This window comes from Callospermophilus lateralis, chromosome 5, assembly GCF_048772815.1.
Source record: "Callospermophilus lateralis isolate mCalLat2 chromosome 5, mCalLat2.hap1, whole genome shotgun sequence".
In the NCBI taxonomy this organism is placed as follows: Eukaryota; Metazoa; Chordata; class Mammalia; order Rodentia; family Sciuridae; genus Callospermophilus; species Callospermophilus lateralis.
The window spans coordinates 117,305,560-117,321,176 of NC_135309.1; positions in this window are offsets into that span (position 1 = coordinate 117,305,560).

Genomic DNA, 15,617 nt, shown 5'->3' on the forward strand with positions numbered 1-15,617 from the left:
CTTTGGAAGGATATTCTAACAGAACAATGGAAAGATCCTGACCCAGTGATTATCTGGAGTCGGGGGTCTGTTTTTGTGTTTCCACAGGGAGAACAACAGCCGATTTAGATTCCAGAGAGATTAACTAAAGCGATTTCTACAGACCAAAAAGAAGATGATTTGGCTCAAATCCATAACAGCTGATATCCAGAACTCCAGTTTGGCTATCCTTACATCTTTGACAGTGGTTCTCCCACACCTGGAGGCTAATGAAATCAGGATTTTTTTTCAATATCTATTTTATTATTGCCCTTTCCCACATCATGAAGTTCTATTTTGTTTTTTGAGCTCATACAGACATAGGTTAATGTTTTGCTGATCAGTTCTATTTTTTGACTATGGAATTTTTAAACATTGCAATGGAGATTTCACCTGTAAAAAGTTACAAGGCCTTTACTATTATGTTATGTGTTGTATTATTATATTATGTGTGCACACTTGTGTTTTGTGTTGTATGTTTGTGTGTGCGTATGTCCATATATCATGTATGATGAGCACTCATGAAAAAAATGGATCCAAATATTTTTTTTATTCACGTGATTTAAATGGTTTAATTTAAATTGGGTAAACAGCTGTTGAGGATTGTTTTAATATGTGAACAAAAAAAGAGGTTAACAGATCTGTTTGTTTACTTTCACCTTTCCTTTTCATTATATTTAATAATTCTGTTCAGGATAATGTAAATTGTTCAGAAAATTGTTTTCTTTTAGTGCCTGCTGGAATGTTACATAATTTTTTCTTTAGCCATTATTGCAAGAATTCCTATCTTCATCCCAGTGCCAGTGAAGAAAAAGATAAAACCAAACAAGAGCTTCTGCAATAGCTATCACTGAACTGCTTGCAGAACTTGCCTGGACTATGTATCACTTGTATGCATTGTGAACTATCTGTTGGTGCAGCGACTTGTGGTAGTGCCGGGGTATTTTTGCTGATGGTGTCATCGGCGGTACAATTTTTCCAAAAGGAGCCATCAATTGGCTTGGTGTATCCTCCTCCCTTCTGCTTGTGATGGTTCTTCAGCTAAAATTTGGGAGCAAGAGGTGAGGCAAAGAACCTCACCCCCCCACACTGGTACAAAGGCCTATCCACAGGTGTGGCTGTATGCTGGACTGGTAGTCAATGATGGGTAAGATCCAATTGCAATGGTACCAACCTAAGACAGGAGGCTGACGCCTTGAGGTCAGCTCATCCGATGACGGGTAAGGACCATATGTAGTATTGGACAACCTAAGGCAGGCACGGTCCCTAAGCCACATGCTTGTTGCTAAACTAAACAGAGAGGGGGAGATGTTTAGAGCCACAGCCAAAGTGGCCCCAGCAAACTTCCAGCTGATTGGCTCACAACGGAACCAGCAAACTTCCAGCTGCCAGCTGATTGGCTCCTCTGTGGTGATGTTCATTGGGCTGTTTCCCCGCCCTTTCAGACCATGGAGCTGCTCATTGGGGGACTCTTTTGGCTCCGCCCATGCGACCCAGCCAATCGGCCTCAAGAGCAGGAGGAGTGGGGGTTAAGAGGCTCGCAGAAAGCCGTTGGTGGCAGTTGGGCTCTGAGGAAATTCCTGAAGAGCTCGTGTGGTGTGGCGTGTGTGTTCTAAAAATAAAGTTTGTTTCTACATGACAAGTGGCTCGTGAATTGTGCCCAGCCAGACTGTTGCAGGCAGCAGCACCCAGAAAGAAGACCTTCGGTCGACCTCAGGATGGCAGCAGCAGAATCAAGGCAGCCATGGCAGTAGCATGCAAGTGGCAGTTGATTGACAGGCAACCTCCATTTCCACAACAGGGACCACACAGGTAACATCGGAAGTAGTTTTGGAGATTGCCAAAGCTGTGCCCAGAGAAGAGACCTCCAGGCAAGCAGAGGCATCTGCTGCAGCCTATTAACCCTCAGAAGTTATCAGATTCATGATAGGTATCCATGTGAACACCAGTCCCCAGGACAAGCGGCACTAAACATCCCTCTAGTATGTTTTAATGTCTAATATTTTTGCTCAACTTTGCCTAATGGACTTGTGCCTCCCTATGGTCTCTGAGAACTTCCTACCCTTAAATCTGTATTCTTTGAATCACTAACACCTCAATATGACTATGGATCATAAATAAACTAGAGAAGTGAAAGACAAACCAAAAGAAAGAAATGAAAGGGAATTGGGTGGGAATAATGAAAACAGGAAAAAAATATACTTTGAAGGTGGAATAAACTAAATATTTGTGTACCCCCAAAATTGACATATTGAAATTCTGACCTTCAGTGTGATGGATTTAAAGGTGGGGATTTGGATATACTTAGTTATGAGGATGGAGCCTTCAAGAAAAGGATTAGTACCCTTCAAAAAGAGATGCCAGAAGGCTCCCAGACATCCTTTCCACCACTTAAGGATACACAAAGGAGATGACAGCCAGCAACCAGGTGTGGGACCTTTCCAGAACTCAACCTGCTGTCCCCTTGATCTCGGGCCTCCACCTTCCAGGACTGTGAGAAATACATTTCTGCTGTTTGTATGCCACATACTGTGGTTCTTTGTTATAGCAGCCTGAAGTCGCAAAGATAGAGGTTTATTCATCTTGTACTCATTTGGGTACAGGATTTATTAGCCTCTATATGTGTAAAGTTGACCTTTATCAAAAGATCCTGGGTATATAATTAATCCAACTTGCTCTGCTTATTTTAATTGGGAGGCTTATTTTAGACGAGATTCACATGCTAGAAGTTGTCACTAAGCTTCAGAGATTAGATGTTTTCCATGATCAAAGTAAGTTCTTTTTCAGTCATTAACACTTAACCACAGAGCGCCTATCAGGTCCCACATGCCATCTCCACAGATGAGCACAGTGTGATGCCAGAACAATTCCTGCTTGAGATTATACAAATGGTGATATAAGGGCTCATAGTGCTACTTTCTTGAAATTTAACATCATTTCTATAGAAAATATTCTTACCTAAACCACATGTATAAATGAAAAGAACAGATGTAAGCCTTGATCCGGTCAAATACATTATACTTCATAGTTCACCATAAATATTCATAATATCCATACATCAAAATTTTATCATAAGATGCTTTTTACTTCTTAGGAGGAAACTAGTATGCTTTCGATTCTCAGGCATATTTAATTTGATTAGTCTCACTCATAACAAAAAAAAATGTATTCTTTAAGCTACAGTTATAACTGTTTTCTTCTTAAATAATTCAACAAGCCTTCTCCATCAGAGTTCTCTTACAAACCAAAGAGGGTAGCAATGTTTCTACCTGATACACATTAATAAATACCTGGTTGGTGATTCAAAATATGGGTATATAAGAAACCAAATTGAAGGACTGAAGGACTTCTGAATCATTCAGGAATTCGCATAATTCTAATCTGAATATAAAAATTAGAGGCATGATATCAAAAAGCACAGGCAACAAAAGGAAAAAATAGTCAATTTGGACTTCATGAAAATTAAATTAAAATTTTTTAAATTTAAATTTAAAATGTTTATGCATCAAAGGACAGCACCATCAAAGTGAAAAGGGGGCCCATAGAATGGAGAAAATATTCACAAATCATGTATCTGATAAACGGTCAAAATCTCGAACATGTAAAGAACTCCCAGAACTCAACGACAAAATCAAGCAACCCAATTGAAAAATGGACAACGAACTTGAATGAACACTTTCCCAAGGATATATGAACAGCCAACAAAGATGAAAAATACTCAGCATCACCAATTATGAGGAAAATGCAAATCAAATCTGTCCTGAAATACTATTTCATACCTATTAGAATGGCAGTTTAAAAAAACAAAACAAAGAACAGTGTTGGCTAAGATGTGCAGAAATGAGAACACATGCATTTGTGGTGGGAAGTGGTACAGTTCCCTATAGGAAAATGGTGCCAAATGGTACAGTCCCTATAGGAAATAGTATGAAAGCTCCTCAAAAAAATAAATAAACAGAGTTACCATATGATCTAGCACATACCCAAGAGAATTGAAAGCAGGACTTAAACCAAATATTTGCATGCCAATATTCATTGCAGCAATATTTACAATAGCCAAAAAAGAAAGAACACAAATACTATATTTTGGATTCTGAGTGTCTCCTAAAGATGCATAAGTTTAAGGCGTGGTCCCCAGAGTGGTGTTTCTGTGAGATGGTAGGACCATTAGCAGGAGAAGCCTAGTATAAGGTCTTTTGGTCATTAAGGGCCTGCCTTTGAAGAGTATTGTGGAACTCTGGTTTCTTCCTGTTCTCTCTTTTGCTTTCTGATAATGAAGTGAACAGTTTTACCCCATCAGGCACTGTGGAGTGCCTTACCAGAAGCTCAAAGCAAGGGACATTGGAACCTCCAGAACAATAAGCCAAGATAAACCTAATTTCCTAAGGTTTTTGTTATAGTAAAAGAAATGTACTTAACACACCAACTATTGATGGGTGAATAAACAAAATGTGGCCTATACATGCAATGGAATATTATTCAGACTCAGAGAAGAATGAAATACTAACACATCACTACAACAATGGATGAAACTTGAAGATATCTTGCTAAGTGAAATAAGATATTAAAGGAAAAATAGCAGATGGTTCCACCTAAATAATGAAGTGCCTGGGGTAACTGAACTCACAGAGACAAAAAGTAGGATTCAGGTTGCCAAAGAATGGAGAAACAAAGAATGGAGATGTCTTAGTTTCTGTAGTGAATTGCACAATACTACAGACTGGGTCATCTAAAGAAAAGTGGTTATTTTGACTCATGGTTCTAAAGAGCCAAGATTGAGGAGCCACATCTGACGGTGACCTTCTTGCCAGCAGAGTTCCAATAGACATCACATGGTAAGGAACAAGGACCGTGCATTTATATGTATGTGTATCTCTCCTGGTCTCCCTTCCTATGAAGCCTCCTCCCTCCCAAAGATCCCACTTCTAAACATCATAGTTAGATTAAATTTTCACCCTCTTAATACCTCACAACAGGGATTTCAGTATTTGTAGCTTTGGGAGACACAAACAATATTCAAACAATACCAGGGGGTCATTATTTAATGGGTGGGGAGTTACGGTGTGGAATGCTGAAAACGTTCTAGAAATAGTAGTGACGGTTGCACAACAATATGAAGTACATTTAAAAATGACTAACAGCTAGGCTGTAGCTCAGAGGTAGAGTGTTTGCCGAGAATGTACAAGGCACTGGATTTGATTCCCAGCACCACAAAAATAAGTCCATAAATAAATAAATATTTTTAAACATTAAAAACAAGAATATAATTAAGATGCCATGTATATGCACTGCAAAAAACATCCAATTTAAAAACAGTTGAGAATTCACTGGTTGGTTTCAACTATGTACATAGCCAAAGAAAAATCACCAGTTGACTTCCAAGGAATACAAAGAAATACAGAATTCCTTTGTAAGTATGGGAAAAGGGACATATACTACATATATTTGGGGGGTTTTCCATATTCTTATTGGTGCATTATTATTATATATAATTGTGGGATTCATTGTTACATATTCATACATACACACAATATAACAATATAATTTTGCCAACACCATTTCCCAGTTATACTATATATATTTTGAACATTTTGTAACACTGGAATTGAGGGCATCTTTACTTTATGGCTTTTAGTAGTTTCTTTAATCAGGAAATATTTATGAGTACTATATTTACTGAGTATCAATATTAGTTTACTATTGATTCTGTAACAAATTAGCACCAATTTAGTGGCCTTAAACAACACAGACTTACCATCATGCAGTTGCGTCGTTCAGAAGTCTAAAGTGGGTCTCACCAGGCTAGAACAATGCGGTAGCTACATTCCTTCCTGGAGCACTAAAAGAAAGTCTACTTCCTTATGTATTCTAGATTCTGGAAGTTATCCACATTCCTTGGATCATTACCATCTTTCACCACCCTCAAAGCCAGCAATATCTGGAAGAGTTTCTGACTCTAATTCTTCTTTTTCTGCCTCCCTCTTCTACTTGTAAGATCTTTGTGTTTAAAGTACCCACCTGGGCACTCTCCCCATTTTAAGGTCATTCAATTAGCAATCTTAATTCTCCTAGACCATGGAATTGAATTCTGACATGTGTGAAATTCTGACACATTCTAATCCAGGGATTAGAATGTGGACATCTTTGAGGGGTCAATAATCTAGTTACTGTAAGTACCTGTGCCTGACATTTCCTAGATGCTGCAAGGCCTCCAAATCAAGTGCAAAATACAGTCTGTGACCTTGGAAAGACATTAATTCTACAGTCTAAAAGACAAATATGGAATACAAACATAGACAGAGATACCAACCTCTGTGACATTTTCAATGCAACAGAATTTCAGAAGACAGTGAAATTCTTCTCACCCACAGTAGTGATGAAAATATTCTTGAAACAAGTGAAGCTTGGAGCACGTTATGGTTTGGATATGAGGTGTCTCCCAAAAGCTCCTATATTACTGCAGGAATACTCAGAGGTGAAATGATTAGTTGATCCTAGTTGAATGGACTGGGTGGTAACTAGGTGGTAAGCAGATGGGGCTTGGCTGGAGGAGGTAGACTGGGGGTATCCTCTAGATGGGTGCATCTTCCCTGCATCCCCTTCTCCCGCACCTCTCTGCTTCCTGTCCCCTCATTACTGAGCAGCTTTCTTCTACTGGGTGCTTCCCCCATGATGTGCAGCCTCACCTTGGACCATGAGCAATGGATTCAGTCATCTTATGGACTGAGACCTCTGAAAGCATGAGCCCTAAATAAATTTTTCCTCTCTAAGTTGTTCATGTTGTGTATTTTGGTCACAGCGACAGAAAGCTAACTGAAACACAGAAGAACTTTAAGGGTAGGTAGTGATTACTTGGTCAGAAGAACAAAGGAGTGAGCTATGCAAAACAGGTAAGGAAAAAAAAGGAGGAGATAGTGAGCGAAAGATTGGTATTCAAAAGAAGCTTCGTAGGGGGAAATCATTTTCCTAAGGCCAAGGAATTTTATGCAGGAAATAATTTACCTAGTATAGATGATTAAACTAAGAAATAAAGTCATTGTTATGTTTGGAAAAATATGACTGGATTCATCAAAAAAGCTATAAGGTAATGACCATTATTATAACTCTTACATAAAATTAAAACAAATTTCTCTATAATCAAGAAGGGGACAAAAGAGAATCAGATGAAAAATATTATGGTAATTCTCATTCAAATGTTCTCTGAAGGCCATTCTCCATTAATCCTTCACCACTGACACATACCTGAGAAAACAGAGGCATTAACAGGCTGTTGTTCTGTGGATGGGCAGGCCCAGGTTCATGTGCCCCTGCCAAAGATGGTAATGGTTACAGGTGCCAAGCTAAAAAGGTCAACTTTATCTAGAAACCTGCTTGTCACCCCAAGCCCAAAATGTCTACCCTAGGGGAAGTAATAATGGGATCTGAGCAATCAATGAAGATGCATTCCACCTCTGCAGCCCAGTAACAATGAAACAATGAAGGAATTCCACCTTCAAACAGAGGACAGGAACAATGTGGGTGATAACTAGATTTGTAGGTACTTATTAGGATATAAAGACAGAGAAACTTGGGGAGAACTGAAATCTCTCTCTCTTTGGACAACTGAAGGGGGTCTTTCATAGAAAGGAAGGATTCTTGGCTTTACTCCACCTACATCTCCAGGTGTGTTTTATGCACCAGCACTTCCCATACCTTTTCCCGAAGAACATCTGTGTTCCAGGAAATGTGGATAACTAAGGGCTCTATGATAAAACTGTTTTATGTACACAAAGTCTTGGAAATGCCAGATTATACTGATTCTTCATGGAAGACTGCTCCAGAGCTTGTGGTACACCAGGGAGCACAGAGTATATAGCAATGCCAGCATTTGACCGTGGAACATAGTGCAGATGTTTCTCCTGCAGCAAAAGTTTCCTAGATGCCATTTAAATATACTAGAGTCAATTAACCTACACTTTACAAATTGCTATTGCTTACAATTAAAACTTACCACAGAGAATACAAGGAAGAGGCGTAATACTTGCAACTCAGCTTGCAAATCATAGTTATGTTTAGTATCCTTAAATAATGGATGATAAAGGTGATTGTTAAAAGAATATCTGATAGTAGTGTATCAGTTGGAGCAGAAAAACAAACATCAGTAATATTGAACAGAAGTGAAATGTGACCTCTAACCATGTTCAGTGATGCTCAGGTTTTATAGCTATGGTTTCATTTTCTTAAATTCTAACAAGAAATATAATTTTATTTCTATTAGTCTAATACTCCCTAGTTTCTGACCCATGTTTTCCCACTGAAACCATTATTTATATCAGATATATCAAATTCCAATTTTCCCATATATGTGAAAGCTCCACAGTTTCGTGGCCCATTCACAACATGGTTCTATACCCAAAGAAAGAATGGTTTTAATGTTAAGAAATAATCAGAATTTATTGAAATCATCCACAGGGTGTTCCATTTATTACATGCAGCATTTCCTAAAACTCTCTTTTATCATCTCTTCTCTCAACTCTGCTCTTTCACAGCTTGCATTCTCTTATTTTTCCAACTTCTGCAAATCCTCCCAAATATCACCAAAGCCCCATTCCCAGTAGAATCACTCCTTTCATTTTGCCCATCTATTCTATTGTTTTCTGTGGGTAGCTCCATTCAGAGTTTGTCTTCTTATAGTAACTCTGTCCATTCCATTATAAAGCTAGCTAAATGTCTGAATTTCTCCAGAGTTTTTCTCTTATCATATTATTTCCATTAAACAATTCCCAGTCCAGTACTGAACATATCTGTGTAATAGAAATCCCCTCACCTTATAAGAATAGTAAAAGAAGTCAGTTGTGGTAGAGCACACCTATAATCCCAGTGACTAGCAAGGCTGAGGCAAGGGGATCGCAAGTTTGAGGCCAGCCTCAACAACTTAGGCCCTATCTTGAAATAAAAATTAAAAGGTCCAGCTGAACGCAGTGGCACGTGCCTTTAATCCTACAGACTCAGTAGGCTAGGCAGGAGGACTGTAAGTTTCAAAGCCAGCCTCAGCAGATTAGCAAGGCTCTGAGCAATTTAGCAAGACCCTATCTCAATTTAAAAAAATAAAGAAATAAAATAAAAAGAGCTCAGGATGTAACCCAATGGTTAAGCACCCATGGGTTTAATCTCCAGTATCAAAAAATAAGAAATAATTGGGCTGGGGTTGTAGCTCAGCGGTAGAGCAATCACCTTGTACTTGTGAGACCTGGGTTCAATCCTTAGCACCACATAAAAATAAATAAGTGAAATAAAGGTATTTTGTCCAACTACAACTAAAAAAATGAATATTTTTAAAAAATAAAATAAAAAAATAAAAAGGCCTCAGGATGTATCTTAGTGAGTTCAATTCCCAACAAACCCCTCAGAGTAGTAAAAGAAAATCACCTAATATTCATTTTTAATACATAACTAGCATGTTTCTCATGCTAAAGAATAGATTTCCTCTATTATAACTCAAAAATTAGTTAAAAAGCAGCAATGAATACAATCTTGGCCCATGGAAGAATTAAGGACCCATGAATGTATCTTAAAAGATTTCTCTGAAAAATAATGTGAAGGAAGAATGGGTACATAGAATACAAATTCCTGATAATAGAGATTTTAAACTTTAAAACTAATATATCTTTGCTAGACTTCCACTTTTAAAAAGATGAAATAGACATACTTTTCCCTATTTTACCTAGAAAGTACAAATGAATGTGTGTGTGTGTGTGTGTGTGTGTGTGTGTGTGTGTGTAACAAATACAAAGATTCTGAAAGGGAAGGAAAAGAAGATAAACTAACCAGGGGATATGAGACCCAAGAAATGACAAAGAAGTGAGTTCTTTGGGTTTTCTTTTTCTTCACAGATTCCAGACTTGGAGCTAAAGAAAATAGCAACTTGGTAATGACAATCGGCACAGACAAAATTCTTTTAAAAATTAAATAAACCAAGGGGCTGGGGTTGTGGCTCAGTGGTAGAGTGCTTGCCTAGCATGTGTGAGGCACTGGGTTCAATTCTCAGCACCACCTAAACAAATTAAATAAACAAAATAAAGTTATTGTGTTCAGCTACAACTAAAAAAAAATTTTAAATAAAATAAAATAAACCAAGCAAAAATGCTCCCTCTAGTAAAAAGACCAGTAAAGGGACAGCCTAGAAAGACAGAAAACTTTAAGATAGTTACTATCTTACTCCAGTCAAACACTACAGAGATTTCTATGACCCCAACTTTACCTATACCAAAAGCACCAAATGGAAAACCTAGCCTTCTGCCATTGAGAAACTGTACCCAGGTGCCTCAAACCCCTTACTCTTAGAGGGTGATGTCAGAAAAAGAAGTCAAGAATTTATCCCACCAGGTGCTAATGAGTCCTCTTACCCCCGTGTGTCAGTGGAGACCCAGACTTCCTCCGACACAGAAGTAATGAGGCACCCCTCCTCTTCCCCACAGGTTTGGTGCCAGAAGAAGCCTAGTGGAGGGTCAAAACTTTCGTCATCCCCTAGTGTTAAAGAGGCCATCCCCACACCTTAGTAAGTGGAGGCCATTCATGTGGAGAGCAGTAACAAGGCACGCCTCTCTCCCCGAGTCATGGAGAAATGAGTAGAGACCTAATGAAAGCCATGACTCCAACCTTAACCCAGCAGTAGTGAGGAAGCCCCTCCAGCCTGGGTCGTCAGTAATGTCCCAGTGGGGAAGCTGAACTTCCACTGCTCCTGGCAGTATTGAAACAGTATTCTCTTCTTCCCCTGCCAGAGTGATATCAAAATATCAAACTAACACAGAAGCTTTAAACAAAATTCAAAGTTAACAACAATACTCAAAATATTTAAGCTTCAAAATAAAAATCATTTTATACAAAGATCAGGCAGATCTCAAATTGAATGAAAATAGACAACCAATAGATGCCAACGCTCACATGATAGATATGTTAGAATTCTCTGGCAGAGATTATAAAACATCTACTATCAAATGTTTCAGTGAGCAATTCTGAACATATTAAAACAAAGGAAAAAAAGATAGGAAGTTTCAGCACAGAAATAGAAAGTCTCAGCAAAATAATAATAATATAAAGAAGAACCAAATGGAAATTTCAGAACTGAAAAACAGACTAAAATGTTTTGAAAAATCAATGGTGAGTTCAACAACAGAATGAAAGGAACAGAGGAAATAATCAGTGAACTAGAAGATAGAACCATAGGAATTACCCAATCTGACTAATGGAAGGGGAAAATGACTGATCTGTGAGACAATGAGATATTTTAACATTGTACTATTAGAGTCGTGGAAATTAAGAAGAAGGAGTAGGGGACCCAAAAAATAACTCAAAAAATTAAGACCTGAAAATATCCAAAATTTGGTTAAAAAAAAAAAAAAAAAAAAACTACAGATCCAAGAAGAGACAGCAAGCTGCAGACCTGGGAAAGTAAATGGTTAGTCCAAGTCTGAAGGCCTGAGAACCAGAGGAGCCAGGGCATAAATTCCAATCCAAGGCCCAGAAACAATGAGTTGAGATGTCCCAGCTCAAACAGGTGGGCAGGAAGACAAAGGAATAAATTTCTACTTCCTCTATATTTTTGTTCTTTTCAGGCCCTAGACAGATTGCATGAGGCCAACCATACTGGAGAGGGCAACAATTCTTCTCAGTGTACCAATCCAAATGCTAATCTCATCTGTAAACACCCTCACAGACACTCCCAGATATAATGTTTAATCTGGGCACACTATGTCCGGTCAGGTTGACACATAAAATTAACCATCACAGAGGCCGAACACCCAGGCTACTAAAGTAGACATGGAGACATAGTAATGATCTTTTCTAGCCTGCCTGCCCAGGCCACTGTCAGAGATGAATGATCACCCCAGCTAGATTATGATCATCACCACTATTCTACCTCCATCATGTGTTTTCATCCACCTTCCACTTTCCTTGAAACTTTACAAGCAGACAGAATACTCATTACATGGATTTTGCAATACATTTTGTCACATATTTAAAATATCCACTGGAAAAGCTCATACATAAGGTATGATTTCATTAGAAACATATTCAGTATTAAACATTCATCTCTTCCACTGAAAAGTACTTTTCTACTTTTCATAACCATTGAATTTGCTTTAACGCAACTTCTATTCACTTGGTGAATGTTTTTGCCTACATCACCATACCTACCAATATTTCATGAGCAAGGTGTTTCTGTGATACGCTAATGTATAGAATATTTATTGGAAGGCATGCCAGGTCAAGGTAATAGGTAAACCTTATTCTTGAGTGGAAAGGGTTGATGACAATACGTCACTCTATTTAGAAAGTAAATTGCAGAGGGAAAATAAGAGATAGCTTGTAGAGCTCAATTGGAGCTGACTGTACCAGGAGACCGAACAGTTTTGCTCCTTCGTGTAGATGAGATTCTAATGATTTCTGGAGCATTCATGATCTTTCAGCCTCCTGCTACCTATCCTTAAATGCAGCCCAAGCCATACAAGTCTCAGATCACAGTACTAGTCATCTGTCTTCTCTCTGTCCTCCAATACCTCAGGGAGAGCCAGTAGCCACGCTTCCCCTGCTGAGGATGCTGTGACAGCTGATGGGAAGATCCATCAGCTGCTGCACCAGGGCCCCCAGTGTAGCCAGAACCTGCTGTGCTCTGCACAGAAGCAGAAAGAAGTGTCCTTCCTTCCCCACTTGTGTAGAGCGTTCTGCCACATTCCCTCAACAAAGTTGCACTTCCTTGTGAACCTAATGCAAACCTTCAGTAATTTCTGCTAAGCAGCCTTTCCAGATCTCACTCCCTGCCTGTCTTGGCTTAGATCCAAGGGAAATGATAGGAATGATATTCTCTTCAGTATTGCCCATTCCTGAGATACTCACCCAAATGTGTCCTTTAGCCAAACTTGAAATTCTCAACTCTCTTGTGATTTGGGGTTATTTACTGGAAACTCTGTACAAATTACTGGAACAAATGAGCAAGTCATCAGAGCACAGTTTCCTTCAATAAGTGCCTCAGTACCAAAGGCAGAAAACTCGGATCTCTATGGTAAGATAGCAGTCAGAGTGCTTCAAACACATAAGAACATCATTTAAAAATATATATTTGGATGCATTTTACTGTCATATATAATTAATTAGAACAAATATATATATATACACACACACACATATATATACATATATTTGACTTAAAAGCACAAAAACTATAACTTCTAAATATGCCAGGAATAAGAAGAGAATTCAATCTAAAAACAAGTCAAAGTTGAGGTTTGTGTTAATGGAGAAAAGGCTCCAGGCCAAGGATGTGGCACCATGTGTAAAGCTGAAGGCCAATAAAAAGTAGCCCAGCAGGGAAAGGGGGTTTTGAGAAAAAGTGGCATGATCCAGGGAAACAAAATGAGAGCATTTCACCTGCCCTGGTTTGTAGTCAAATAACAGTCACCTTCAGAGGACTGCCACTCAACCTGTCCTTGACTATGGATCTGTCTGAATTTGCACAACATGTGAAGAAGCCCTGAGTTAAAAACTGGTCCAAACAGCAACAAAAGTATATATTAAAAGCTTTACCATATATAAAATTCTAGAGCATGGTGAAAGAAATTGTATCTGCATTGCTTCTGGAAATGCAGACTGACTGTGAAGGGGCATAAGAGAACTTACTGCTGTGACAGAAATGCCTGAAGGCTTGATGTGGGGGTGGTTTAATGTGTGTTTACATTCATCAAAACAGACAGAACAGCACACTTGAGATCTGAGCATTTTGCTGAATGTAAATTACAACTCCATCAATATTTTAAATGCTAGGTTAAAAATATCCTGATCCAGAAGTAAACCTATACAAGAGACCACCTAAGAGAACACTAACCCCCTCCATAGAGAAATCTCTACACCCCAGAGCATGCCTAGAAAACTGGAATTTTCCTCTCCCTGGCCTTTAGAAGATGGATGGTGCACAGGGGATGCAAGTACAGCCAATCAGAGGCTGCCACAGGGGCCTCTGAATCTTGTGAGAGTCCAGAGTCTAAACGATGCCACAACCTGCCGCAGCAAACAGTGTGGCCAGATGTTCTGGCCCCTGATGCTTCTGTCTGAACCTGTTCTCCAAAAAAAGAAGAGAAAAAAAGAAAATCTTTTTCTTATTAATTTAACTAACATAAGATTTTGTTGTTTCCAACTAGGACATAATTAGCATGACATCTGACTCCAGAAGTGAGTGGCACAGCCTCAGGAATGAAGTGTGGCATTGGGTGTCTGTCCTAGGAGAAGCTTAGGGTACTAAAACTAAAGGCTGTAAAAGGGATAAAAACTGCAGCCCATGGGTGATACACAGTAGTTAAGGAACTGATTCAATTATGCCCTGAGATCTCCTGGAATGAAATGCCCATTAATGACCAGATTTCCTTTTGTGGACTCAGAAGCCACATCAGAGACACCAGGATCTCCTTTAATCCTCCCTACAACCTGGTATGGTAGCTGTTATCATTTCCTTTGTGCAAATGCGAATGTGAAACAGAGAGGGGCCCCCTGCTGGTATTCAATTCTAAAACTAGGTTCTGAACCATTGAGAATGTGATTCACTACTTCATGGACATGTTTTTATACACATTTATTTATCTAGAGACACAATATAAAATGCAGTTGCAATCGATGACAATGGTGTCCTCTGGGAAGGGGTTGAAAAGAACCAGAGAGGAGTTCAAGAGAAAGACAACTCTTAATCAACCCACTACATAGCTCCAAATACATTACTACCCACCCAATGACATAATTCTATAGAATAAGAGATGCCTTTAGGTTGAAAACCAAATTCTCCCAAGTAGCCATAGAGGAAAAGATAGATATTTTGAGCACATTATGTTGTACACCTTCTAGAAAGTAAACAAAGAAAAACTTTTGGTAAGAAGTAAGAAGAGGATAGGAAACTATAAGAGAAAAAAAAACTCATTTTTCCATTTTTATAATTTTTATACTATCAAATGTTTGAAAATGTACATTTACTACCTTTATTTTAATGATTTTTTAAATTTTTTAAGTTATTAATAGGCCTTTTATTTTTTGTTTGTTTGATTATTTATTTATATGTGGTGCTGAGAATCAAACCCAGGGCCTCACACATGCCAGGCAAGTGCACTACCACTGAGTCCCAGACCCAGCCCTATTTTAATGATTTTTAAAGCATTAATTTTTTCAGAAATTCATATCACCCTGACCACTCCTAACTACTCAGCAAAATTATTCAAATTATATAAGGGGCAACAGAATATAACAAATAAATATATGGGCTTTAAAGCCACATGGTAGCAGATTAAATTCTGTTGCTGCAATTCACTCACTATGGAACTGTAGTCAATTCCTACCTCCTCTATAAGCCTCAGCTTCTCCTGATGTAAAAAAAATTCCATTCATACCCAGAGAAACTTTCCAAGGAAGATGGGTCCTCTGACATAAAAGACCTCCTGTTCCGCCAACCCTGCAGGAAAGATAAGATGGAAAGGGAGAGTTTAAAGCCTGTCATAGGGCAAAGGCTTGGTGCGGCATTGAGTGAAGTGGCCAAGGAGAGTCTACGAAGGCAAGTCTAAAGGACCTTTAGAAACAGTAATATT